At 37.3% G+C, this 25,650-nt stretch overlaps 1 long non-coding RNA gene across 3 annotated transcripts in view; it reads right to left on the bottom strand.

The window, feature by feature from the left end:
- LOC135453483 (uncharacterized) overlaps nucleotides 1–25,650 on the bottom strand; it is a 64,093-nt gene that overhangs the window by 2,838 nt on the left and 35,605 nt on the right. For all 3 annotated transcript variants that reach the window (XR_010441871.1, XR_010441873.1, XR_010441872.1), the window contains one exon: nucleotides 10,311–10,420. This is a non-coding gene — a long non-coding RNA (uncharacterized LOC135453483). The remainder of the gene's footprint in view (nucleotides 1–10,310; nucleotides 10,421–25,650) is intronic.

The raw sequence follows: 25,650 nt of genomic DNA, 5'->3' as shown, positions 1-25,650 counted from the left end.
TTCTCTTGTTCAGCTTAGATAATACAAGCTGGAAGAGGTCAGTTGCTGAAAATGAGAAAAGATTTCTAGGCCTAAAGAAGAATAGGAGATGACAGTCCCCCATTTCAAGAAAAGAACAGAAGGTTCAAACTGTCCTTTGACTCATATATTTACCAATTTAATTTAATAAAAAGAGGGCAAAAGGATGGAGAATGTATAATTCAGGGAAATGGTGATGGGTTAAAGCTGCTCCTCATCTGCAGAAGTTACTTTTTAATAAAGAAGGTAGTGCAGTTTCTTGTAGACTTGATAGAAAACACAGAATATGTGAAAATAAAGTGTAAAAAGAGAGTGAAAATTCACGTGAAATGCCAGCAAGACTTGAAGAACTCAGTTTTGCACTGTGCATTAAAAAAGAAATAGAAAAGCATATGGAATGCCAAGGATGTAAAGAAATTTTGCATGAAAGCTATCAAATAAGAGATGGCATTTTATGACTAATTAACTTCTCTGACTAAAGCTGTTATATCAAAGTGCAAAGAAAGGCACTGCTAGAAATACCACACAACACAAACCCTGAGTTCAGCCCCCTTGGTGCAGTGTGAGTGGCTGGCGCTGCTCCCCTAGGGCTCACTGGAGTATCTTTACAAGGGTTCAACTCACAGGGGCTCAAAAGGCTCAAAAAGGCTCAGAAAGGCTGACAGGCTCAAAAAATCTGTCCACAGCCCATGCTGAAATGCTGCTGTCAACTCTGCCAAAAGGTGAGAAAGAGACCAGGCCAATTGTTCATGTTTTTCTTTCATCACGACATTACCTCTGTAAGGAAAAACCCGATTCCATGGGTTTATTAAAGAAGGGCTGCATCGTGTAAACAAAGCACACTTGTGCAGCCATATACAATCTGGATTAATGACTTTGAAATTTCATTTGTCCTTAACACATTTCAAAAATGCACTACAAACTAAGAAAGGCAACACCTAAGTTCAGCAAAACATGGCATCATTAAGAGGTGGTCACCCACTATAAATTCTACATTGCACAATCTATTTGGCTTGGCTGTACATACATATGGGTAAATTTTTCCATTTCAGGAATATATATATATATATGTATATATACACACAAATTCATTTTAGAGTTGGAGGATCGCTACTGTTCAAAGTCAATCATGTCAAGGAAATAATCCATTAATTTGCTACAGTAATTTGAGGGCTGATTCAAAAAAATCAAAGTCATGGTTATAAATGGCACAGCAGAGTGTCTGTCTTTTGTGTACCTCGTGAACATTTTGTTTTTCTTGATTGCTGTACTGGTGCTGCTGCTTGTTTCCAAGTTACAGAACACCATAGCTGGAAATTCATGAATTTCAAAACATTTACGGTTTCCTAAGCTTAGGCAGGGTTTTTGAATTTTACATCCAACTGTTTTCAAGGATTATTCTGTATTATGTTTTCTGCATAACAAATTTAGCTAACATCCTTGCACTTCTCTGCTTTCTCTTGATCACATTGTAAAATAACCACAGCAGTTTAAATACAACTGTGGGAATAAATACATGAGATTTCCAGCCACCATCTGAGATGAATATTTGCATAATGTTTTGTTAAATCTCTACTGAAAAGACTAAAACCTCTTATCACTGTCCAGATGGAATCCTGAATTTATCAAAGCATACACACCTTTACTGATATTAATTTAGGTATTCAGAAAATCTAAAGCCAGCTTCCATTCACTGAGGTTTTCTAAAAGTGAAAGGGCACTGCAATGGTCCTTAAATATCATCAGAGACAGTTTTATCTCCAGGCAATTCTTAAAACCTTGGTGTACTTCATTTTGCCATCTAAAAGTGCAATATTAGAGATTTTAAATCTCTCTCGATAAAAAAAAAGTTACTTTTTTTTAAAGAAAAATATATCATTAATCAAATGTCAAAAGAAATGGTTCTTTATGAAGTTGATAAAGACAGCTGGTTTCTTCTGGAAACTTACTTTGCTAAACATCCTACCTAGAAATGTTATAGTCCCTGAACATTCACTAGATATCCAACAGAAAATAGAAGAGCATTTAACTCAAACACTTCTGAAGTCCCATAAAAGAAAATGTGACTAAATGTCAAATACATTGTTTATCCTACCTCCTGCAGCTTCTGGAGATAACCTGTTTTATTAATAATAGCAACCAACAATGCAAGTGTGCGTGCTGGGTAATACTCAAACAATTCCTTTTCCTGCAGCAGCACATTCCATTTCCAGACAGAAAAAAATATCCTTAAAGGAACTGAGGACAATTTTTTATTTCATTCTCAGATTTCCTTGGTTAAATTCCTCTGATGGCAATAGTTCTGTTGATTCCCTGCTACATCCAACAGTTCCTACTTCAATGAAAAGTCAGGAAGCCAGGCTACCATTGGAGTATTTAGTATTTAGTATGGATAATATTTAGGGTACTATTGATAAAAAGAGCAGGAGCAAGCACAGTGAATATTTCAGTATTTATTTATGGCCACTAATGTTTTGGGAATAATTATTGTCTTTTTAGACTGAACATACCTCTGGAAGGGGAGGCCAAAGAGCTAAGAAAGGGACTCAATTGTCATCTAATTAAAAGCCTTCATAAATATTGCATAGAAAGGACCAGAGTGATAGCTAGTTTGGTCTTGGCCTATTTTTCCTGTAAATATTTGGGTACTTGACTGTAAACCTTAATGTTCTTAAGAGAGGCACACATTTGCACAGGATAGACTGCAATGGGATGGGTAATCCCAGCATCAATTACAAGGGCAGGAATTGTTTCTTTTGTTGTGTTTACACCCCACAGTGCCAAGGACAACATCAATGCACAGGATGGAGAGAGATAAGGTCACAGCCAAAGGCTACAGAAATAGGGATGGCAGAAGATTCCTTCTCTAGGGTGGAATTCAAAGCTAATGCAATCTAAAGCAGGTGCTGCAGAATTGACAAATGCACGCTCTTGTACATTTTTATTTTTCATTTCAAAGCTTGTAAAAAATATTTTGATACAGAATTTTATTTTGGAGTAGGTGAAAGGATGTAAATGATTCTGTTTAAAACTCTGTATTTGAAAATTACACCCTGTAGTAGAGTTAAATGGAATATTCTATCATAATGATTTAGTAACAAGTCACATTTATTTATCACAGGTAAAAACCAATCGCATAAGATGCAGAGCACAAAGGACTGAGGCCCAGGATTCTTTTATAAAAAGAGCAGCAGGCCTTTCTCTGTACAGCCTTCCAGAGGTTTGCATCCTACTCACTCACCTCAGCAGAACACTGAAACAATTTGACAGTTGTTTCACCAGGCCAACTTGGACATATTTTGACCTTGGACTATCCTAAATATTAAAAAATAATGCAACAGACCCAAATTCAAATAAACCCTACTTCCCTTTTGAGTTTAGCACTGCAAATAGTTATATTGTTATGTGGTGCCAGGTGGGAAAAAAGCATCTAAAACTGTATCATTATTTCATTTTATTAAAGCTACAGATAGAATAGATGCAATCCAGAAATGCATACAAGTGTGTATATGTAAGCATAACTAGCTTACAGAAATGAACAACAGCCAAGCAATCACACAGGGCTGGTTTTGGAGCCTCATCCCACTTTACTGGTGTCAGGTACAGTTTAGGCTCTTGCAGTTCCCTGGAGATACCTTCTCCAGACATCCTCATCCATATGAAATTCCTTACCCTCCTGACTGTTCTCTTATCTCAGTAAGTGTGTCAAATGACAAAGCTCAGCAGCATTCACCCTTGTTAGAGGCTCTGTTTCATGGCGCTGCCTTAGGGAGGCACTGCCCAGAGCTGAATGATCCCCTGGGAGGGTGACCCCAGTGTCCCAGCAGCTCACAGCAGAGCAGCAGCCTCTTGGAGGAGGAGTTCCCAACCCTGATCCCACTGCAGGGTGTGCTCAGCTCAGGCAGCCCTGCAGGGCAAAGGAGAAACACTGCAGCAAGGGCCGAGCAGTCCTGAGCAGCCCCTGTGCTGTCCCTGTGCCACCAGGCACAGCCTGGGATCTGACATGAGGCAGCACAACCACCAGAAATGATCTGAGGCACCAGAGTTGCACATGAGCAGGGCAGGCTTGGCTTCTCTTGACACACATCCCACTGCCCTCGACTCCTGACACTCCTGCAGTGGTGCCAAGGCCAGAGGCCTTTGCAGTCCATGGGCAAAGGGCACTTTCACCTCAGTAAGAGAATTGCTGCTCAGTCACAGCTGGATGCAGAACTCACTTCCAGGTCATGAGGAAATCACATACAAATGCTTCATTTTTTAAATCTATTTACTATTTAAGTTATTAGATTTTTCTGGTAACTTAACACCAGGCCCAAAATATATAAGGCTGAAGGAAATGGATTTAAACTAGATATGATCTGAGGCTTGAATATTTTTTTTTTCCAAAGTAAAGTTTGGGTTTTAGAAAATGTAAAGCTCAAGAGGAGAAACAAAGCCAACAGAAAGCCCTGCTTCTTCAAGAACTGTGAAATTTTTTTGTTACCCCTTCCTAAACAAAGAAGGGTTCCTTCAGAAGCAGAAAGATCTCTCCAATTAAACCCAGGTGCAGGTCACCCTGGGCAGCACAGCATATGCATTTACCCCCAGATCCATGTGCTGAGCCTGGAGCTGGATGCAGCAGCTGTGAGCTTGCAGTGCCTTGCACAGCTCTGGATTTGTCATTAATTTCCAGAATTATGATTTGTACCAGGATGTGTTGGCCTGCACAGGGGACAAGATAAATGCAGTGACATTTTGTACAAGAGGTGGCTGTGCTCAAGGAGGTGGACAGATGCAGTGTCACAGTGCTTCCAGCCCTGCTAATAACCCCTGCCATGGGAGAGCCTGGCTGTGCTCCCTGGCTCCCCTGCACCCACAGCACAGTTAAAGTGCAGGCTGGATAATGTACATGCCTCTGAACAGTTCCTGTTTTACCAATGATTATTTGTAAAACCAATGGGTGAAGCCTTTCTGCCACAGACACGAGCTGATCCCTGTGACATCTGATTTCATATGACTGGAATCAATCATTTATGTGCCCTTATCACATAGCATTTTTTTTCCTGCCTTCCCCCACTGAACTTAAACCCTGACCTCTTTTCAAACAGCTGCAACATTTTCCTTTGGTGCTATGAGCAATCTCAGAGCTATTGCCACTGTTTGAAGATAGCAGCATTACTCATTACCTCTCTTCTTGTTCAACATTAAAATGTATTTTTGGACACTCAACAACTTATTGTTTAAATTAATCATGGACAGATATACTGACATCCATTTTTTTCCCTTTGTTTCACTGAGCTGAACTTCCTTTGATTCATGTGCTAATGGAAACAAATGATATAATCCACAATGAATAATTTTGCTCTGCTTGAGATGTGCAAGCAATAATAAAAAAGTAAACACAAGTTATCAGAATTCCTTGTAAATGCTACAACTGCTTTCTTTGTAATGACAACAGATATTTATCTGCTGCCTACTTTTCATTTATATGCAACATAATGAAGCAAGTCAAAGTGTGTTTCCTTTAGAAAAAAATTTCCAGGATTAACAATTCATAGCAAACCATGGATGATGATTTTCACTGTGTGTATCAGCACTGTCTGTCAGCAGGTTAAATAAACTTCATTTAAAATTCTTCTCTGCCTGTCACTTACACTTGCATGATGCAGATTTTGCAGTAGGAGGATTTTCAGAGTCATGTTTATCCATATATGACTGAGACCTAATCTATATCTCATTTTATACCTAGAGTGAGGTAGAAAAGGGCTTTTCTAGGGTAAGAATATATACAAGAGCTTTTATATTACACTTGAAGCAATATTAAAAAACAAAGCTCAGAGAAGTCAGAGCCTGTTACAATAGTACAACATCCTCACTTCAGGGTGAGAGTACAAAGGGGATATTGGCTGCAACCAACACAATCCTACCAATAGTTCCCATTCCTGCAAAGGCCCACACTACAGAACTCTTCAAAAATACCAACAAATAGCAAGAACCATGAACCTCAATGTCTTATGGCAACATATATGGCTGATATGATGCTAACCCTCTACACATCATATCAGCATTTGTTCAGGGGGGCACAGATGTGTCCAAATTTGATAAGCATTGAAGGCTGGTGAAGAATGTGTTGTGCCCTGGAATTCAAGCACGATTTAAAAAAGCACTGGTAAATCAGGCCCCCCTGTCTTACTCCACAGTACAACAAAGGCAATAACTGCAAGCAAATAGGAAGAAGCACCTGGGGGTAAGCATTTTTTGAATCATCACAGTTGTATTTTTTTCATAGTTCACTGATTTTCACCCAAAGTTCTGTTTTTTAAAACAGCACTGCCAAGAGAGCTTGGGCATCTTCCTAAGCTGGGCCCTTCAGGCACAGAGACCAGGGGGAGACTTTGTTTCCCCACACTAAAAGTCTTGTTTCACACTTCACCCTCTGTCTCCCCATCTTCGCAAGCTCCCCAAGCTTTAGACACTGCTGCCAGAAATACCTGCTCACATTGCTATTTCATGAAAGAAACTGGTTTTGGCCACATGAATTTGTTGTCTAATTCAGGGTCTAAAAACGATTCAAATTCAAAGTGCACATGACCATGGACAGAGAAAAAAATGCTATCTAATGTTTGGCCAAAGAATTTCTCTTCCTCCTTCTCATTTTTTATTTTTCAATATCAAACCATTCTTCATATTTAAATGAACCAGATTGCTACCTCAAATCAAACAAAAACACTCAAGTCATAATTATAAATTAATGACTCTAAAACAAGAGCTTGGAAAAGAAGTATTTAAGTGGTAGAAAAATGCTCTTGACTAGAAAGATATGCTCTACTTATTCCAATCAAAATGCTTCATAAATCTGTTTATTATTCACAGGAAAGCAGACAGAAATAAAACTAAGTGTTTTGGTTTGAGTGTGTATAAAGGGAAGAAAACATGCTGCTGAGGAAAGGGGAATAAACAAAAAGTAATCTATGTCAAATAACAAAAACTGATTTATATTCCCAGTCTGAGAAAACGATCAGAAAGAAACCAAAATAAGATTGTTTGACCTATGCACCAGTCATAGCATATGCTTTAAAGAGGGAAAAAAATAGAAATGAATGCAATGTATCCCTTATTACCTTCCATTGCTCTGATATGTGCAGCGAGAAGATGTATGAGATACATTTCTGAGGCTGAATTTTTCACAAACAGTTTGACAAATTAAACAATCACAGAAATATAAGATTTCCATGATCTCAGGTAGAATTCTCCATAAGTGATATATTGTTCTCATTAGAGTTTTAAAAACAGTTTTATGTACAAAAATAGATGCTTAAGAAGAGGAAAGAAAACAAAAAATGTTACATAGGATATTCTTTCCCCCTCTTCCTATGAAGTGAAGCAATAAACCTTTCCCAAGTTTTCTATAAGTTTTGTTGAGTTCTGAGGGAACAACCTTAAGGAAGACATTCTTGCAGTTGTATTTTCTCCAACATGGTCCAGAGTGATATGTGATATTCTTAGAGATTAGGATCAAGAATATTAGCTTCCAGATTTAACATTTTTTATGCATATGATAATATTCTTCCAACTTCTTCCATAGGTCTGGATTTAACAATGAAGTAAAACCCCCCAAAAAGCCCCTATTCATCTCATTTCTTTCAACCTGGGGATTAGCAGACTTGTTTTTGGAGGGGATATGATTATCTGTTCTGGAAAACTTGACCCATTTTTCAGGCTGATTCTACAATCCTTGAGCATGTGTGAAAAGTCATTGCTGCCATCTTTGTTAGGTGGTGCAAGAAACCAGGAAAATGACTTCAAGGAAAATGTGTTTCTACTTCCAGTAAATTAGAATGAAAGAAATGAAAATAATCTGCCCTTAAAATGCCCAATGAGAATTGTTTGAACAGAGTAAAGGCATGGTTATTCCTTGTTACAGAAATACAATTCATGTAAATTGAACCTACATTTCCCAACATTAATCATATTTCAAGTCTTCGGTCATCTATTGTCCCAGTAAACTATGCCAAGTTCTCTTCCAAACTCTTAGAAAATTCCAGATAAAAAGTTTGACTTGAAGACATGCACGAAGAATATGCATTTCAATAATAAGACCCCCAAACCAAATTTGTTTGTGGTTTGTTTTTTTGTTTGTTTTTTTTTTTTTTGTTTTGTTTTGTTTTTTTTTTTTTTAAACTTTGGAAGAACATGTTACACTTGGACCATATTTAGAGTTTTACACTTGCACCATATTTAGAATTTCAATTTTCCATTTCAGAAGATGTCATTGTGATATAAAGGCCAAAAATGGCTAAACAGCGAAAAACATCGATCTTTCTCTCCTAGCATTCATCAAGGAAAAGAATTTTTCAGCTATCACAAGATTACAAGAAAAGAATGTTTCATTGTCTCCTTGCTGTAGTTTGTAGAAAATAGTTTTTTTTCTAGTGGCCAAGCAAGAACTTTGAATTCAAGAGAGAAACAACACTGAAACATTCCAAATAATTCAACAATTGAGTGTTTTAGAACCCCAGTAGCATAAAGTGAATAATTCATTGATTTGTGTTTGTTCTCCTGTTTAACCTAAAAACCATAAGCCCACCAATCATCAGAAGTATTTAGAAAGTGAAATATTTTTCTTTTATTCACAAATGTGTGCGGCTTTTCATTAATATATAGTACAAGGCTGTATTTAATTAAGTTCATTGCAATTTTACTTTTGATTGCCCCTAATTGTATTCCAACACAAAATATCATTCTGACATGAAAAGTCAAAGTATTTAAATCATGTTCAAATAAAAGATTTTGATTTCAATTCATCCTCTCCATTTTGCTTTATTTTATTTTTTTTAACAGAAATCAATCTGCTATTACTTAATTATAGTACTCTTGGCAAAAATACTTTGAAATTTGTATTGAGTTAGATATCTGAGACATCTGTAGATGCCTATGAACACTAGAATCCCAAACACATACAAACTGTTGTGTCACTTCATACACAATAGTAATTGTATGAAGTAATGATAATCTGCAGGTGTTTATGTTTTGATTTCAGCCACTCTGTGAATCTTGAGTTTCCCTAATTGAGTGGGTTAATTTATAACTGCCCACTTTACCTAACATTGACCTTTCCCTCTTTGTTCTCTAACACACAGCAGAACTGTCCCCTGGGACTGATCATAGAGAGACAACATTAACCAAGGAAGCCATCAAACCAAAGCTCTCACCACTGATTATTGCAAAGTTTGGGGAAAATTGCTACAATTTAATACTGGACATATTCAGCCTTTCAGAATGACTTGCCAAACCAAAAGGAAAAGGTGATGAGCATGCTCAAGCTGGGGAGGGAATCCTGTGTGAAGCAAGAAGCAGCATTCACAAACAGTTCAAGAGAAGAAAAAAGAGCAATGCATTCTGGCCACTGAGACAGGAAAAAAAAAACACAACACAAAGCAAACAACAAAAACAACAAAAGCCCAGAGAGAACTTTCTCTAAGGGAAGTTAAAAGAAAATATCAGAAAGGTCAGTATCATATGGGATCATTAAGTCCTTTTTAAGGCACAGTGGAGCTCACACACTGTGCATGGCCCTGCCCCATAATCCTAAAAGTTTACAGAGCTCTAAAGCCCAAGACACAGATTCATGGCTATAAAAGGTAGGAAGGATCACTAAAAGAGGCTCAGCAAAGCCCTGGAGCACCTGCAGCTGGGAGCTACAGCTGCTGTGGGGTGGTGCTGCCAGGGACTGCTGCTCCCCTCACCCTCAGAGCAGCACTGGGGAGAATAAATGGAGATCTGATCACTGAAATAGTCATAACTGCTACAGATGCTAGAATTACTTTTCCACAATTTCTGTCCTCATTTGTTTCCTTTTACTTCACAATTTTCCTTTAAGATTAAGTGTTTTGTCACCTGAATTAATGTTTTCAGGTAATGGATGTAAAGGGAAATGTGGAGGCCTCAGTTCTAATGCAATCACTTTTCAGCAAACAATTTTAGAAGCTATTTTTCAGGGAGCCTTTAATTCTATAGTTTAGACCTGACCAAGTTTATTAATGACTGTAATTATGCAGATTATAGGTGCAATACCCAAACATATAAGCAGAAAAATTTTACAGATACAGACAAATACAAGTGTCCCATTCAAAATCCTGTTCCCTGTTATTCTATAACATACCAACATTCAGCCCTTCTCTAAGTGCTCTAATTCATGATCAGATCCTGTGAGAGCAATATTGATAGAAATTCTCTTTGGATGTTTAATGCCACTTGCATAATTGGAGAGACAGATTTAGGTGAAGAAGAAAGAATGACTGTGCTCAACTCACTGTTTGCCTTGCACTTTCTAGGGCATTAGGTGGTCAGTCCTGCTTGGTTTTGGTAGAATCTGCCCAGGTGTTACACAGTTTACAACACAGCTGCTCTTCTTCTGCATCATCTGGTCCCCAGCAGAGGAACAAGTCTGGTTTTAGCTTGTACACTCAGTACAAATATATTAATTAACACTCAGTACAAATATATTAATTTCTGTATTTTAAATAACTTTATTCTGCATTCACTCCTAACTCTCAATTTCAAACATTTTACTGTGATTCCTTTGTAAAGCTGCTTATATCTGTTACATGAGGAGTATTAGGACTATGAAAAATCCAATTTGTCAGCCTATATCAACTTTTAAACACGCTCTAGTCTGGTTCACCTCTTTCCCCTTGGTTTTCCTCTGGTAAATCCTAATCAGAAAAAGGCCATCACTAAGGTCTAGAGAGAACATGAGAGTGACAGTGTGACTCAAGGAGATACCTGCACTGAAGGGATCTTTCACATACTAAATCAGCACTAATTCATTCTTTCTTCACTCTAACTTGATGAATATTCTCTTAAGAATTTGAATGCTCCTGCCAAGTAAATAATTATAAAAGGGCAGCTATATTTAGGATATCACAAATCTATAGCTTCAGAGATAAGGATCTTCATTTTACACAATATCAAATAATCAGTAGCATTGTCCTGCATGTTTCAGGCAAAAACCACACAGAAGTTAAGAGTGTAAAAATTTGAAACCATGTCAAAGATTCTCTATAATTTTGCAAGTAACATTTAACGATTCTGTTTTCTGAGATTACTAACTTGAGTATTTGTGGCTCATAGCACTCATATTAGCTATTCACAGAAAAAAGAAAACCACTTTAATATACCTAAAATGAGAAGCACTGGAGGGCTGATTTCTATTTGGTGCTTTCAAGAGGGGAAAGTACAAAACACTTGTGAGAGGGGCAGATATTCTGATACATGCAGCAGCTGCTTATCTGAAATGCAAAGGCTGAGTAATTGTGCTACAAGGAAAAACCCAACAAAACAACACAAACCAAACAACTTCAAGAAGGAAAACACCCATTCTCTGTAAAGTATGAAAAGAACTAAAGCACAATTCCTTGTATAAGGTGGATTTTTCTCTTCCCCTTCTATTTGAGATAACTTCTCTCATAAATTTCCGTGCACGTCACACACACACCCCAGAGTTATTGCTCAAATGGTCTCCTCAGAGATATTTGAATGTTGTCTACTTCTCCAGTCAATTGCAGTTCTGATGTTCCACACTGTTACCCCACTTGGATTCCATTAACACCTAATTTACAAGCATAAACCATGTAAATGGTTGGAGCAGATGCAGAAAAATAATTATAATTTGGGCTGAAGTCTTCATTTCCCAACCTAATTCAGTAACAATAAAATTCTCTCTCTAAAGAGTAGACAGGAAGACTTAGGCACAAACCCAACTAAATAAATAGTTACAGCCCTGGGCATTTCATTTCTGGAAGCAGCCCATGAATGGATGAGCAATGTCCCAAATTATGGGACAAGCAATGCAGGGCACTGTTCTCTAGATAAGGATTACAATGGTAAAATAATTATAGAATAGGAAATTCTTAGTATCTCCAATTAAATTTTTACTCATAGCTTTAAAATACACAATACTTGGTTCCAAGCTAAGATTCCTGGGTGCTAAAGAAATTTTCCACTAGGCCCTACTTCAGGCTAGAGATGGAGAAGCTCTCTTTTTGAATTGATTTTGTGCAAGAACTCAAGATCACTTATCTCATAAAGCCCAGCACAAAGCACAGAGTCCTGCAGATGGCACCTGGGAAGGAAAGGACAGCACAACCTCCCAAGGAGTTCAGCCCTGAACTCTGGAATCACTCTCAAGCAGTTTCCAGAGGCAAACACTTGGCTGATGGAACAATGGCTGTCTCATCTGTATTAACCTCCTTCTGGCAATGAGCCTGAACTTTTGTAATCTGGAGTTGTACTGACATTTATCCATCCACTCCGCATTTCCAGCACGTCCCTTGCCTTGCCTCTGCCACGTTTTTTTCAGTGCACACCCAGCCCTGCACTGGCCATGTGCCAAAATTCACTTTGTCAGGAGAGGAGCTCATGAGCTCCAGCCAGGTGAGAGATGCTGCAGCCTCACTCACAAACCATGTGAGCCCTGGGACAATCAATAGCATGTGAAGGAAGGAAATGCCACAGTTATGCAAATGCTGCAAAAGTTGTGCTGCAGTCATAATCTCTGCACCTAAGCTTTTACTGGGCTTTGGAATTACTAGTACTTTGGAGTTAAAAACAATGGTCATTGATGATTAGCTAATTAAAAGAACAGAAGTAAATTAAACTTCCACAAACTTTTAAAGGATTAAATGTTTTGATTATATTCAAAAACTCTTGTATACTTGTACATTGATTTAATGTGTTATTTCATGTGTGTGACTACCCTCAGCATCCTTACATACCATTGTCAAAAAATCCTGATAATCAGTACCAGGATTCTTATTTGATGACAATGAAAATACACTGAGAATCAAAAAATTTGCTACAAACTATCCCAATCAATTAATGAACTTAGACAATCATGTCCTGCTTATGTTTATTTCACAGACAGAAATGCTAAATTACTGTTTACATTAGTTGTGATACACTATCTGTGTAATTTCAACAATAGTGACTTTTATCTAGTTCCTAAATTGCAGGGAAAATTAAATATTCAATATTTTCAATTTCAGAAATATAATTGCTAACACAAAAGACCTTGTACTGCATTTCATACTGCTGAAGGTCTTGAGGGGGATATTTAAAACCCTATGCATTTTTCAGAAAACCCTTTTTGAATTTTAAAACTCTCTCAGGCTAATTCAGGATAAGCAAAGTAAAACACTAAAAGAATAAAACAAAAGAGAGGATCTGGGTAACATCCATAAAAACATCTGCACACTGAAAGCTCAGAGTCTGCACCTGCAAAATCTCTTGTTCCAGGATAAACAGTATTTATAGGGCACTGTGTATGTCACTTGAAACCAGTTTAACCTTTCTAAGGCAACACAAAACTCATAATTGTAGCATTCACATGAGTGTTGACTACTTAGTGCTTTGAGCAGTTTAGAGAAAATATCACACACCAATGAATTAAAGCTGATCTCTAAGAAAAATATTTTAAAAAATGAAAAAAAAAAAAAAACCCCAACAACTTCTGAAACAAAAAATTCCTTAAATTTGGCATTTCCAGACCACCATTTTATTGCTATAACTTCTGGGGCATCTCCCAGTGACACTTTGAGGTAACTGGCCAGCACTCAATGGGGTATTGCCTGAGCCCCCAGCTCACAGGCAAAGTAAAATTAATTATCAAATTGTGGAGGATCTACCTGAGCTCCCTGATTCATGGAAAAGCAGCATCCAGGAGTCTCTAAAAGCAGAGATTTATTATCCACACAGGGACCACAGAACCTGCAAGGAATGGCAGCACTCAGCCTGGCACCCTTGTGTGAGCTGCTGTGCTTCCTTTCACTGACATCCTCCATGTAACCCTGACATCATGGAGAGAAGTCAAAACAAGTGCAGCCAGCTTGGAAAAAGAGAGAAAACAATCAGAGAATTCAAACTATGAACCTGAGCACCAATCACCATAAGTACATGAAATGCTCCTGTAAGCAGCACACTTGAGCAGAAAAATGGAACAGTTCTCTCCCATGACCCAGAGAACCCCGAGCACAAAACAGAGAACTGAGTTGGGGCATATGAAATTGAAAAGTTTTATTCAGAGATGGCCTTGAATCTCCAACTTTCAAAAGCTCAGAAACGTTAGGCTATCTCTATTTCTATAACAGAATGTATTTTTTGCTACTTGTGCAAATCTTCTGTGCATGAAGGTGCCTCATTGAAAATTCAACAAGTGCTAGAAGGGAGCTGCTATCATTATTGGTGGGGAAGTCACTGCGTATTTAATATTATATTGTGAATTTGAATAGTCACTATTTACAATTAAAAGTAATTACAGTAGGAAAAAAAAGATATTGACTGTTAGCTACCAACATGTGTTTTTCAGGAGATTTTTTATCCTAAATTAGAATAATCACACACAAAATTAAATTTGGAAACTTCTACAGAGTGTAAAAATTGTTCCCAGTTCTGTGTTTTCTTTAAACTGAATTTCATTTTGTATCAGCTCAAAAACATACAGCAATGTAATACCATTTCATGGATCCTTAGACAGAGACTGTAATTATCCTTTATTGATTATATAATTTCTTTTAACTTGTGACTGTATTTTCTCCTGCATTCACTCTCTTCCTTAGTGACTTCTACAAACTTGTTGAAACATCCTTTTTGCTTCAGCTCCTGACATTAGCTACCAGAAAAATTTATATTTCTGTAGGAGTTTAACATAGAATATTCTCTTGTTCATGTCATCACTTATGTCACTCAAATAGATGTTTCTGTTGGGCTCAGATCCTTCTGCATGTCCCCAATGCTCCTGGGCACCTGCCTGGCAGTGCAGAGCTCCCTGGTGCCCCTGCTGAGGAGAGAATGGGGGCCAGGACACTTGAACTGAACTAAACTAACTTGAGACAACTAAACTGGGCAACTCCCTGGGCAGTTAGGAGCGGGGTTTGGTCAGAGGGTCAAGCAGAGGAATAAGGGAGACCAGAGGGTGAAGGATCCTGATGCAGCAAAACTCAGTAAATTGCCTTTAGCTTTTATTTTCTTGGGTTTTTTTTTTTTTTTTTTTTTAATTCAGCAAAAAATGAATAGAGTCTGAATGAAGGATGTTACTTGCATGTCTTAGCTCTTCTCTTCTGAACAGAAGGAATTCAATTCTGCTTCACTGATCATACACTGAGATCCGAGGCACTCCAATGTTTTGTTTAAAAAAAAAATAGAAATATTTCTGTACAATTTTGCATTTAAAGAATTTCATGGTTGACAATGCATTTGAATTCATCTTTATAAATTAAGATACTGTATTTGACAGAATCATAGAATAATTTGGGTTCAAAGGGACCTTTTGCTCTGCTCTCTCAAGTAGATCAGATTGATCAGGCCATAGTCCAGTCAAGCTTTGAAAATCAGCAAGCTTGAAGACACTGCAATGCAGTTGAACAAATCTTCTAATTTTAACCACAAGTCATGAGGAAAACATTTTTACATCTAACCAGAATCACAGTGCAGCTTGAAACCAGCATTATTGCCTCTCATGCTCTCACTGTAAGACTCCAAGGCTAGAATTTCATGTTCTCCTATCAAACAATAGAGACATCATCAATATCTCCCCTTCCCCTCTTAAGTCCTCAGCCTTAAACTCAGCTCTCTCAGTCTCTCCTATGTGTGCTCCAGCTCACATTAAAGAGATTCCACATTATTGATCCCTGCATGACACTGGGATCACTGGGCGCAGCTGGCCACCAGTCCTCTCATCACAACCCAGTGAGCCCAGGCAGTTTTCCACCCATCTTTTCCATGCACTTCAGCACTCTGCCCCTCTCTGAATTGACTAGGCTGGCTGTAGGAGATCCATGCTGAAGCCCTGCTGCAGCCCAATTACCCACCAGCCTGCCACAGGCTCTCCCAGTGTGTCCACGTCTCCCTTGTCCTAGGGAGCCCAAAGCAGACACAGCCCTCAAATTGGGATCTCACAAGTGCAAAATAGAGGGGGAAGATCATTCCTGTGAAGTTGCTGGCTGCACTCTTGGTAATGTGGCACAGTATGGGGTCGGCCTTCCTCACTGCAATATCATCTCTGTTGTATTGTGTGATCTCACACAGCCTTTCCAGGGAAGAGCTCCTGCTGAGCATAAAAGACTCAACTATTCTCTCACAGCATTGCTATAGCAATCAGCTTGTTTGATTTTGGCAGTTCTGAACGTTCCAGGAGATAGAGAAATGTCAGTAATCCAAAGGAAATTGTGGCTAGACTAGAGGAGACAATGCAGGTTGCATAATAACCTGCCTTACTTCACCAAACAATCCAAAACATGATTGAATTATTTTTGACACTACAAGTACAAAATTGCAATGATCATAAAAGATGCTCTATGACTGAATGCAATAACTTCTGTTGTAGATATCTTTTACTTACAATTGTAATTGTTATGTGACAAACTTTTAAATCCCAGTTAATCCCTGTATTGCTCTTCTAATGTCCATGTGGTATCAATGTACTGTAATATTTTGGAAGACACGCTTCTGCACAGTGCTGGAGTGAAATCTATTTTCTGTTAGACTTTCAGAATGGATGTGTGTAGATTATTTTGCTATCTAATAGAAAACAGGTTTATGCAATAATATTACATCATTGGCATCTATATGACAATTGATGTATTTGGTCTTTAGTGATTTCAGCAAGAGGAAATAATTCAAATTTTTTTGCATGATTCTGAGTTGAAAAAGATACAAGTATTTCTAGTATTGACAAAATGGAACAGCTATCAACTCAAACTGGTTTGGTACATTGTACAATGTTTTCATGGGAATTACCTGAATTAAGTCAGCATCAAAGTTTCAAAGCATTCTTTTTTTAATTCCAAAATTCTCTTTCACTCATATTGTCTCTAATTTGTTTAAAATTAATTTTTAAAAACCTACCTATGATTATAGCAATTTTATTTGCATTAAAGAGAAAGCAGGATGAGAACTAAAGTAAAGCTGAAGTAAATCTTATGAACAGTTTGTCGGATCAGAGAAGGGAAAACAACTTGACTCAGTCACAAAGTTTTTAAAGTAAAACATATGGTTATTCTTACCTCTATATCAGATTTGTTTTTCCCTTTTTCCTATTTTACCCCAGAGCTTGTTCCTTAATTATTATTTATGGTGATAGCTAATAATTGGTAAAAATAACATTTCCTCAACATGGGGACATGACATATGGTTTTGCCATCCATGCAATATAAGACCAGGGAGAAACGAACTTAATAGAGGAAAAAAAGCAGGGGGAAAAAAAAAAAAAAAAAAAGAAAAAAGGAAACAGAGAGCTCAGGTAGATCCTCCACAATTTGATAATTACATTGTTTTCCAAAGGAAGAACATGTCACTACTACCTAAACCTAAAGTTGCAGATGCCTCCTAACAACCTGAAGAAAATGCAGGAGCAGGTCCAATGCCCATCAAGGAGCACAATTTTATATTTTCTCTCAGTGTTTGCCCCTGGTTAATTATTTAAACAGGAGTTCCAATATGCACGTGCCTCCTCTGAGGATGCCACTGCCTGGTGAGACAGCCACCATCTGCATCCTTACCCCAGCATCCACTCTCTCACCACAATTAGCATATGAACAGCAAAATTACCAAGTCATATTCCTGAAGGAGAAAGCAAGAGCAAAAACTGGAATAATTTCTTGCTGCCTTCAGTCAGTGTTTAAGGAACCCTATATTACACTAGCCAATGCTATGGAGGTTTGCCTAGATGAGAAACAGCAGGAATTCCCACTCAGTGTCCCTTTCTGGCCCCAGAAAATGCCTCTCCCTGGCACTTTACAGCAGAGTTCATGGGTTTCAGCATATGCAGTGTCATGCATCTCTGCATGGCACAGCTCAACTCACGTCCCACTTCAATTTCCAGCCTTCAAATGGGATTGGTAGAGATATTTAAACCAATTCCTACTGCTCTCTACTGCTCATTTTCCATTTAGGCCTGAAATATTAATAGCTCACATACATGGCAGTGGATTGTTAATGAGAGTAAAGTACAGTGTTTTGAATGGCCACTTACATATTTAACTCATCCTCCACACTACAGTTAGAACTTCTTTATAGGTGCTGCTCTTTTGTTATTAAAAATTAATTCCATTTTTATTTAGGTGAAGAGTGCAATGCCATTAGTATTATCTACACACAGTGTAACTCTGGGCTGGGAAAAGCAGGGAGAAAGACAAAGTTAACTTTACTGAGAACTTTCTCAATTCTTTTTCAGTAGATGCACTGCAGCATGCACAGAGTGACACATGGAGTGTACTCCTGCCCTTCTCAGAATACAAGCATATTCTAGTTGGCAAATACATGCCAAATTCCCTCAGAAACATCATCCTAAAGAAAAGTCTTACAAGCTAGGTACATCCCTCTCTAAAAATCAACCAGCCTTGCTTGACAAAGGCATGAACCTGGATTATCCATGCATTGTTAATTAATGTGTCATTCAGGGATCATGACTCATCTATTTTCCTGCCATCACTTATTAAGAAATGGTGTTTTCATCAGTCCACTAGCTCAGAGGGTGTGTACAAAAACTCTTTTCCACTAAATTTCATGTAACAGAATGTTTGACATGGCCAAAAAATGGGAGAAATACATTTTTCAGACGCACAATTTCACATACACATTTAAATATTCTTTTCTGAGAAAATGACAGTAGTTCTTATCACAAGAGACATGATACAAACCTGCATGCTGGTGAACCAATTATGGGATGTAAACTCCATATTCTGAAACATCAAACTGTGAGCTACAAGTGCAAAAGCAGTTCTCTCATGTTTGACATAGTCTGACTCCTTAGGTCCTTTCTTAAAATTAAAATAAAATAAAAACAAGCCTCAAAACAATAAAGAAACCTATTAGAAGATGCCGGGGAGAGGAAATTCTGCTAGTACAACTGGAAATTTAAGTTTCAAAGCCACATAGGCAGGAAAGAACACAAATCAAGTCATAATAACTCATTGTGTACCTGTAGGATCTCATATCCTGCTTTCATTCTCTACTTGACTCAGGACTAAAAGTACATCTCTGGTTTCATTTTATAAGATAATTTTTATTTGTGCTTTTATTTTAAATCTTTTTTTTCTGAAATTTTACACAATGTGACACAAATTGCACACTGCAGAGAAAACTGTCTGTCTTGGTGAATGAAACCATTTTAATCTCAAGGGCTTTATTATCTGTTAAAATCTATTTAAATATAAGCATTCAATTTTATATTGCTTGACTTCTACAGAGGAGCTGTTTTACTAAAGCAGGATCTTGAAAAGATCATAATAAATACTTGTGACTTTGACATGTAAGATCCAAAAACATGAAGGAAGAATTACTTTAATTTTCACAGTTATTCACATACATGAAAATATTTCCATAGGCCAGGGACCTCCTAATAGATTTTATTTGTTATGCTAATGCCTTCCTGATATATAATGTGAAACTGTATACACCTTAGAGACACACAAAAAAACCAAGCAACCAGCACTGTTACATTTAAAACTGCTGAAGCATTTTAACAATTAATTGTATAATTCTATTATTCCTCTTGAAGCATTGTTACTTGACTGTTCACAGATTATTGAATACAATACATTCACATATTAGGGAATAAAAAGGATAATCTGGTAGAGTACTGTTTCACTTGTTTTAGCAGATGGTTCAAAGGCAGCTTCACTTGTGTCAAGTTATTAATAGAAACACATGCAATTCTTTTTTTTAACATACTGCAGTAAGAGAAATCTTTACTATAACACTTGACCAAATTGCCAGCTCTAGGATTGAAAAACTGAACTTTATACTTCATGTTTTCCAGTGCTGTAGGCTCTTCATGGCTGATGTATGATAAAGAAAAACTAAGATTCTTACGAAAACGTAAAGAAGCAAATCATTGCAAGGCATTAAATTACATTGAACATTCTGCATGAAACTTCAATCCATCAAACGGCCACTGAAAAATGAGGTAATTACCTACAATAATTTGCATGTTAAGAGCTAATACAATATTACAAAGTAAAGTCCAGTTGCACATTAATTGTGAAAGCAATGCATAATTTCCTGATTAATGTTTCATACCTAATATTCTTCCGTGCTCTGTCAGATGCTAAATAACAATATGGCAAATCAATCTCCAGTGAAAGTACACTCAGGCAGGGACTGAGCTGGGTCTCCATAAATCCTCATGCAACAATTGCAGCTACAATAGATGATACTGTGGAATTTGTATAAACAGCTGCTCAAATGGAACTCAAACGATATTTTAAATAATTAAGCTTTGCAGTAAAATCATCTAAGAGATGATTACTGATTTGTCACATGTGGAAGTAAACCTGTGCCTATTCCAGGAGAGGGACAAGGGGCTGGAGGTGGGGAGGGATGCACTGGGTGTCTGTCTGGGCAGCAAAGGCTAAGCACGTCAGAGAAATTATATGTTCAGTCTCTCTAGAGGAGGATTTCTACCCATGCTCCTCTGTTGAGGCAGGAGGGAGAATTCCTCAAGGACTGAAACTCACCTGTCCTGTCAGCCAGAGACAGGGTGTCACAGCTTTGAAAAAGCATCAAGCAAAGAACTGAAAGGATGACAAAAATAAGGAAAACCAAAAAAGCACCACTAATACATACTGCCAAAATGAAGGTAGCATTAACTGTCAGCAGCAGAAAACAAGCGTGGCCTGGAATTTCTCTCTTCTATAAGAAAAATTACAATGGCCAGACTTTTGTTAGACATTAAAATTTAAAAGGACCAAGACGTCTTTTAACTTTAACTGGTTTTCTGGGAAAACCCTCTGAAAGATTTGACAGGCAAGTTACTAACTTGGTGTCATTCAAACAGAAGAATGTTTCCCAGAATTTGGGGAGAGTGCTTGGGTAAATTCTCAAAGCAGAACTTTAGGATAGCAAATAGTCAGGCTCAAGAAGTCAACAGAAAAACACCAAAACAGTCAAAAACCAACAGTCCAAAACTATTGGAAGTACTGGCCACCTACTGAAAGAAGTTTCTCCAAATAAATAATATTTGACTTTCTCTAGGTGCTGAGGAATTGTTGGAGACTTTGTAACCCAACAGATGCAGTAAAAAGGTATTGGAAATTTTTTAAATGAGCTATGCTAACAATTTTACAATGTACATGACCTTGAGCTAGGCATGTGACTGAAGTGTGTCACTTCCCTCATTTGTAAAAGAGGTATTATTCCACCTATTTCACAGTGTATTTAGAAACTTGATTAATTTACAAAAACTGCCTCCAGACCCTTGGAGGAAGGTGACTCTTAATTGATCTCCCTTAAAGCAGACAATTTTGATTAGAATAAAAACGGCACTAAAGCAACTACAGATTTCTAAAGCCAGACTCCAGGGACAGGTTCAATGTGTCTGTTTTTTAATCCTTAACTAAACTATAAATATTTGCTGGGGTGATAGGAATATGTTTTGTTTTCATTTTCCTGCCTATACAAAAGCTATGTGATCAGCTCTTCAGCTGTGAGACCTAAGATTTCACACTACCCATGTGAAAAGGCACTTCAAAATTTAATTGACCTGACGAGTATATTTGAAATCTTTCCTATAAAACAAGATGTCACCTACTGATGAAAATAATAATAAAAAAAAAAAAAAGGAACAAAAACCCAAGACCCAAAATGGGTTGTGTGGTTTAAAGATGCTCTGAGAAATTCAGTGGTAACTTTTTATATTCCTGTACTGTCATCCTGTGTTGCCTTCCAGTCTCCAGTTGGATGTCTGCAGAATCCTACTGGGAATCTCAGAAACCAGAAAAGCTGAACAGCTCCCTGCAGCAGCTCCAGCTTTACCAACAGTTTTCTTATTTTCACCCCTTCTCCAACTCTGAAATGGACTTTCTTCGCTGTTTTTTTGAGGATTGCTCATTGAATTCAGACTTTCAGACCTGGCAGTTCAAATGAATTTAACCACACTTCTGCTTTTATTTCACCACAGGGTCAAGTCCAATGGGGCTTTTTTATGGCCATCATGACAGCAAATGGTTTTCCAACGAAACTTTTAAGCAGCAGCACTGTTTTTAACTACTGCAAATGTTTGAACTTTGTACTGAGTTTCCAGATTTTATGGCAAATCCTATTTATATCAGTGAAGGACCACACAAAATAAATATCTTAAGGCATCAGAAGGAAGAGAAAATGAGAGGAATCACAGTTTATTTTCTCATTTCTTACATAAGAAGCAAAATGCTTTCATTTCCCACTGTGAGGTGCTTCTAACAGAAATTTAGACGGGTTCATTTTTATTGTCCTGGGACAATTCAGCTTTCACAACCAAGTTTGTATGAAAAAAAATATTATGATAATTATGTAGCATTTTGTGGAAAGTTCAGAGAATTTTCTATAGGATATTAAAACAGTTTATGTGTACTCTGCCATACCTTAAACTTCAATGAGTCAGGATTTGCTCGGTGTAAATACATGCTTTCAATACTCACATAAGTAGGAAAAAAATCCTGAGCACTTTTAAACACAATATGAAAACGAGGAATTTCTAACCTAATGAAGTTTCAAGCATCACACACAATATTTTAAGAGCATGTGTGGCTAAATTTTCTCTTTTGATTGAGCATATGTAAATTTTTCAGCATTCTCTTTATCTTTCTTTATTCACCATTAGCTAATATGCTTTGATTTAGTAACCCATATTGCCTACTCTTAAGAGCAGTTCCATGAGCACCAAAAAGAAAAAAGACCCATTTTGCAGATAATGTGTGCCATAGAATATGATCTAAATAAACTTTTCCACATAGAACATCCTCACTTATCTTTTTAATTGCAAGTAATGTGAAAGTATATTCGATTTATCTTCAGAGGAAAGAGAATTCACTAAGCTGGTTCAGTCTGCAATTTATGGAAAACGAAATGTGAAATATACAACTAACTGAGAGAAAGTAGGGGAAGAAAAGAACTTCACTTGACTGGCAACTATCTACAAAAATTATTATTCTATTACTATAGGTACTCAGAATGTTCTTGTTTGTTGCCATTGCAGATATTTCTCACAATTGTAGTTGCAGTAAATGAACATCTTCACATAAAAAATAGATGGAAATGGAAAAGAAAACACAACTAGAAATGCCAGTACTTAAATGTGTTCAGAATCTGGTCCTATAAAGACGATAATTTTTAAGGAACTCTTAGTAGAGTAAGCAGTGATATTACTTTAAAAAATCAATAATTACTCATCATCACTTATGCAGAGGATGGAAAAGGGGCTTTGGGAACCAGTACTAGATACATTGCAAAGTAAATCTTTAGATTTTCACTGCCAGCAGGTTTTGGCTGCTGTCACTGTAACTGTACTTGTGCCTGACCATCTACCACACAGATAAATGTCTAAGTACTTTTCCTTTTTATCATCTCTCCAGTTATAGTCTTGTCCAGTCTCCAATTATTCAGCAGCCTACACAGAAATGGAGAGGCTAGAAGCAGCATTCACTTGGTAATTATCTTAACTGTAGGGCAAATTAGAGTGCCTTTTTTTCCTTTGGTACAACCACTATTACCTTCCTGAGCTACAATAAATACAAAACCCAGAAGAGTATTTCAGTGTTTTATTGTTTAACTAGGAAATGTATGTAGCAGTCTTTATCTAAACACCCACATACACATCTAGGCATATATATTGATATGAAGAAATCAACTTTTTAATGCCAACCTGGAACAAATCCAAATGAGATAGCTCAAAAAACAAGAAGGGTACAAGCAAAGATAGAATTCTAAACCCTCAGGATTTATAATTTAATTGCAGAGTAACACTTGACAGCGATTAAATCTGGCTTTGAGTTGTTTGCCACTGTGCCTCCTTTCACATCACCCGTTTCCTCTTCCTGCACTATCTCATCTCACCTCCTTGACTCGTGTGTGCTTCCCTCAGCCTCTCACCTCTCAGAAGCTCAGCCTAATGCAAGGGAGCTCTGCTCCTGTCATTGAGGCCCAGGAGCAGAGCTGGGCAGCTCCAGGAGGGCACTCTGATGGGATGCGCTCCTATTGCACAAAAGTGTGTCATGCTATTCCAGAAATTAATCCAAGACAAGCTAAGTAGTTTCCCTCATGCTCCTCAGAAATTACAGTCAGTCAGCTTCCTTCCCACCCAACAGACTTTGAACCATCAATTGCTGGTTCAAAGAACTGAATTTCTCTATTTTTAGGCCCATTATAACTATGACTTGCTTAAGGACAAAGCAGACCCTTAATTTCATTCAAAGCAAGATACTTTTTTTTTATTTTTCAAAACCTTGTAATGATTATGAGAGTATGTACTTTCCTAAAATGGACCCAGTTTTTTGAGCATTCACTACCATTGTCAGAAGTTGAAAAAAAAAAAGCTTTTTCCATTACAAAACCCATAGTTTTTGTTTAGATGTGAGAGAAACTCAGATGGCAATGGAGAGTACAAAAGCTTAAACACAAGAGATTCTCTGCTACTGCATTTCTGATTTACCCTGAATCATCTGTTGATGCTTTTATCTGCTGGTACAGAAACACTCAAAAGTTCTACTTGACTCTGCATATAACTTAACCATGAACTTAGGGGAACAACATATGACACATTTTGTAGTAAAGTACAAGAGAGGATTAAAAAAATTAACCTAGAATTAACCTAACGTATTATTTTCCATTAAGCAACAATTTTAAATAAGCTTTGCAGATTACTCTAGCACTTTTCTAGCCATTTTCTAACCACTTACCAGCTGTACACTTGAAAAGTAAAATAAGGGAGACAGTACTAGAATCTGACAAACAAAACCAACTTCAGTGAAAATATAGTTTTAATTGTAATGTTTATACTGGTTCTGACTTCTAAACGATTTTCACTCTATTCCATTTTAAAGAAACAAACTCAAATGTCAATGTCATTTCTGTACAACAAGGGAAATTAATGGACTCCAAGCTTCTAGCAGGGATATTTTGATAAAAGCACTGTTATGAAAAGAAAGGAGTAATAATGATAAAAGCATTTGACAATTTTTTTTTTAAACTCAGGGTCAAAATCCTTTTGAGGTACAAAAAGCCTTCAAGGAACAGAAGACAACAAAAGAATAAGAATAAGCATGAGCATGAACTGTAGGATCACACACATTCTTGCAGTTTTCTTCCCATCTCTTTCCCCTTATCCATCCTCCTCACTCTACACCACCTAATCATTATTACCCAAGAAAGAGCCACCCAGCTGGGGATGTTTCAGTGACAGCTGATGTGCAAGGTTTAAATGCTGACTCCCTTCCATAGGCCTGTCCTGGCTGGCATTTATTTTCAGGTTTGCAAGAAGAAATTCAAAATTACTTGGGAGGGCTTAAAAACAGAAGAAGTCATTCAGGCACTTACACTGAAAACACTGTGATCAACTCTAGTATTTACAGGAGAAGAGATTAAAACATGAGTATTATAATTCCTGGATACTGCTCTGTCTTGCAGATTCACACTCTGGTACAATCACTCTCACTTTATTTTGGTCTGGTCCAATTTAGATGAGAGCTACAGGCAACATCCTGACAAATTCAGCAGCACAGCCTTGTCTCTGCAGATGAATATACATGCACATAACACCTTGTACTTCAGGCTTTTTTAAGCTGGACTTGAAAAGTAAATTATGCTATGTACTGGAGCAATGAAAATATATTTTTATATCTG

The sequence above is a fragment of the Zonotrichia leucophrys genome, chromosome 13 (genome assembly GCF_028769735.1).
Source record: "Zonotrichia leucophrys gambelii isolate GWCS_2022_RI chromosome 13, RI_Zleu_2.0, whole genome shotgun sequence".
NCBI classification, from domain to species: domain Eukaryota; kingdom Metazoa; phylum Chordata; class Aves; order Passeriformes; family Passerellidae; genus Zonotrichia; species Zonotrichia leucophrys.
The sequence above is the reverse complement of the archived record's forward strand: the minus strand, read 5'-3'. Positions and strand labels throughout refer to the sequence as shown.